Source organism: Armigeres subalbatus, chromosome 3 (genome assembly GCF_024139115.2).
Source record: "Armigeres subalbatus isolate Guangzhou_Male chromosome 3, GZ_Asu_2, whole genome shotgun sequence".
In the NCBI taxonomy this organism is placed as follows: domain Eukaryota; kingdom Metazoa; phylum Arthropoda; class Insecta; order Diptera; family Culicidae; genus Armigeres; species Armigeres subalbatus.
The window spans coordinates 272,079,497-272,083,127 of record NC_085141.1 but is presented as its reverse complement, the minus strand read 5'-3'; the positions used below and the strand labels follow the sequence as shown (position 1 = coordinate 272,083,127).

At 41.1% G+C, this 3,631-nt stretch overlaps 1 protein-coding gene across 1 annotated transcript in view; it reads left to right on the top strand.

Annotated features, from left to right (window-relative positions):
- Positions 1-1,677: 1,677 nt before the first annotated feature.
- The window catches only part of LOC134219785 (carboxypeptidase N subunit 2-like), a 427,553-nt gene continuing 425,599 nt past the window's right edge, over positions 1,678-3,631 (top strand). The window contains exon 1 of the mRNA XM_062698651.1: positions 1,678-1,753. The gene's annotated coding sequence lies outside the window, so the exon portion shown is untranslated. The remainder of the gene's footprint in view (positions 1,754-3,631) is intronic.

The following is a 3,631-nucleotide window of genomic DNA, read 5'->3' as shown; positions in this document are numbered from 1 at the left end:
CCTTCCTTTTGCCAGTGAAGATATATCACTTCACACTGATATTCTTCGCTCCCCTTCATACGGAGCTTGGCAGAAGGAAGGTTATGTGTAGAGGTAGTGCTATAATGGACCCGTGCATATAATGGACCTGAACAAAAACCGAGAGTTTACGCTTGAATCTACAATTTCAACAACTTCCATAGGATAAAGTTGCCTCACTAATCAGGGTATAGTTCCTATCAATTGTTTTGCACTGGGAGACTGAAATTTAGGTATATTAACTAATTTATAGTGTAAACGAGCGAGAGGGTCCATTACTAGCACAGAAGGGGGGTCCATAATAGGCAACAGGAACATGTGGAAATGGAACATTTAATCAAATAGGGGAATAATACGTATGTAAACAAACTCGATGTTTGCGTATTATGGACCCGGGTACCATAATAGGCAACCTGGCTACATAATTTTAAATACATATTTTAGTAGTAAAATGAATGTTTCATAATGTTATGTACGAAACGCGATGCTGATACCTGTTGCTTGTCATCTAGTGCTACAGAATGGCAATTTGTCATGAGTCTTACTCTAGCGATTGAAGTAAGTTTCCGTCGTTAAGGGTCCATACTAGCACTCACTCCTATGTGCCATCAAATATTGCCCTCCGCTCGCTTTCAAATCGACTTCTATAAAAACATCTTCATGCCTGCCGTATCCTAACGGAACTATCAATTCTATACTTTCGCCTCTAATTCTATCGAACATGTAGCTAAGTTTGGAAGATGATATTAGCATTTCCATATCATTGTAAATCGTTTAACTTCACGTAGAAGTAACAACAACAACAAAATCATTAATTTAGTGTACTTTTAGTGTTTTCTTCTGATGAAGCTGCATCCAACAATCCAAATTTTAATGAAATAATTTTAAGTTCCGGTTAAAGAAACTAAAAAATTTATCATACTTATCCACCATGTATGTTTCCGCAGCTATTGAATGGACCCTAACAGAAAAACTTTTTTTTCAGGAATATTAAAGCTCGTCCTGAGCTTTCCGTACACCCGGTTGGATGTGGGCCAAGAAAAGATTCCACCATCGCACCGGACAACAAACAGCGGAAGAAAATTTAAATTACCTAACACCGTGTAATGATAAGTGATTATTAAGTGAGAGATCTTAGATTAAACGTTTATTTTTTGTGCTTCGTGGAAAGCGGATCCTCACTCGTTCGCCCCAAAGCAGGTAGTAGAGGTGAAAGAAGCAACAGGCGCTCGGGCTCGAGCGCAGTTGATAAAGGAAAATAAATTGCTTTTCTGTGCACTTCAGTACATATACTTACCTACATATCTGTCAGAGTAGTACACTGGTCTAGTGTGTTGAACAAGAAGCAAATCGTGAGGCAAACATCGTTGGTTGTTTTGCGAGCTTGCTGGTGCCTATTCACGCCTTCAGCCATTTGTGAAAGGATATCTGCGGCTGGCAGGCAGAAGTCAGAAAAACAGCGAAGGAAAAATAACTCCCACGATCAATGGGAACGGGACGCGTTGTAGAAACGGGAAATGAATTAAAATCATATTCACTGATAAATTCCACGGCGCGAGGAGTTTCGAGTTACGAACGTTGCAGTGTGTGGATCAGTAAATTTAACTGGAGAAGAGGAAATAGTGAATAAATTCCAAGCCTGTTCAAAGGAAGCTAACTGGCGATAAGGACTTCTACGAATCGTTTATTATCGTACAGGAAACGCAGTTGGAAAAGAATTCTCTACGTTTGCAAGGTAGGTGGATTTTATACTACGAATTTAAATATTTTCAGTATTTCAGTTTCGATACTAAAGATTGTGTTTAATGCCGTTTTAGTAATATAAATCTTAGACTCACAAAGGTGCTAACGAAAATGAACTATCCCACAGCATATTTTAACCATATAAATCAAGCCTGGGCAGCCATTGCCACCTGCTAAAAATGGTAACCATTATGCAGTTATTTGACTTTTCAGTGTCAGACAGAGTGAATTAAATTGTCAAAACAACATATTTGCTCGAATTGAAAGATCATCCAGAAATAACAATATGTATTACTTCATATACTCTTATGAATTTCAAGCACAAGACATCTTAGATCAGCGCGTTGTGTGACAGATTTTAAACAAGGGCGCACCAATACAAAATGTCGGAGACGGTTTGCCAACGATACTCCGGTGGTATGGCCCAATTGATATTTTTGCTTTGAACAGAGTAACCGTTATTGATGTTTACGAAACAATTTATGCTTGATTTTATCCGAATAAAAGCTGAAACTAATCTACGAGCCTGAGCAAATAAAATACATATCACGCTTCCCATCCCCAAAAAAACATTCAACGTTGTTTGACATTCGCTTTCACTTGAACGAAGATTGATACGCTCATTTACCAACTTATTCCGCATCGTTTTGCAAGCTCAATCTCCATTCAGGAAGAGATAAAGTCGACCAATTCATCATCACTGCCGTTCGTCTTCTGTGCGTCCATCATCCGTTTCCCAGGCCCTAGAGCGAACGTTAAACTTTGGGGCCCAAACTTCCAATATGCACTCAAACACGACTCATGATTCAAATATTTGCCCATTTCGCGCGATATGGCATTCCTTCGCAGCATAAATTTCCCCATTCTGATTTTTCAATTTTCCGCACGCTCACTCTGATGGCGGGACGTCTTCTGATTCTTGACTAGCTCTAGCTCTGTCGTTTTCCTATGCTCGTTGAGTAGCGTAGATGGGTACCAACGCGTGGAGACTCACCGACTTCATCTCGCATACCTAACTGCTCGAAATCAGCCAACGTGTGGAGAACAGAACAGAAGGCTGATGCTGGTAGGAGGATGTGCCTTCAATCATCGTCACCCATCCGTCACCGGGCGAACCGAGGGATGAGAGACCGATGATGGCTGAATCCGGCGACTGTCATCGACCGACCGACCAACCAACTGACTGACTGACTTGACTTCTTCGGTGGGTCGTGGCGTCCAATCACAAATTAATTAATTAAATAATTAAAGTTTAAATTGAAGCGTAAACGTCATTGTCACCGGGGCGCACTAGTACGGCAGTACAAGTCACGAGGGCTGCTTGGGTTTGGGTCTGCGACGGTGGTGCGACCATCGCCGTTGCACCGAGGTGGGGTGGCGAGGCGAATCTGAATACATGCATGGTGAGAGGTGGCTCTAATGAGAAAATGGAAAACGGGAATGTTTAAGAGCAGCTGACTCGGGAAATCCATAAGGGATATGGCTTGTGTCATTCCGGTATGCTGGATGTCCTCTCGAGAGCGGAGGTTTCTCTCTTGGCAGATAATTAATTATTACTGTCTCGTACATAAAAGTATCTTCGTGCAGTGTCTTTGGGTCATATGACCAGTAGTGCAGATTTACGGAAGCTAACTGCAGTGGTTGAAAATAAAATAATATGGTGTTGTGGCCAATGGTGGAAATGTTCTGCAATGATCAATTCCATACGACTTTCTTCTGAAAACAACAACATAAACGCGAAACCGTTGGCTATCAACAGATTCTGTTCCATTTCTTATTTGTGTTCTGCCAAATACTTCTGAGCAAAGCTAGAGTTAGAAATGTAATTATTGTACTGATGAAGCGAGTATTGCCATCCCTGGTCAAACAT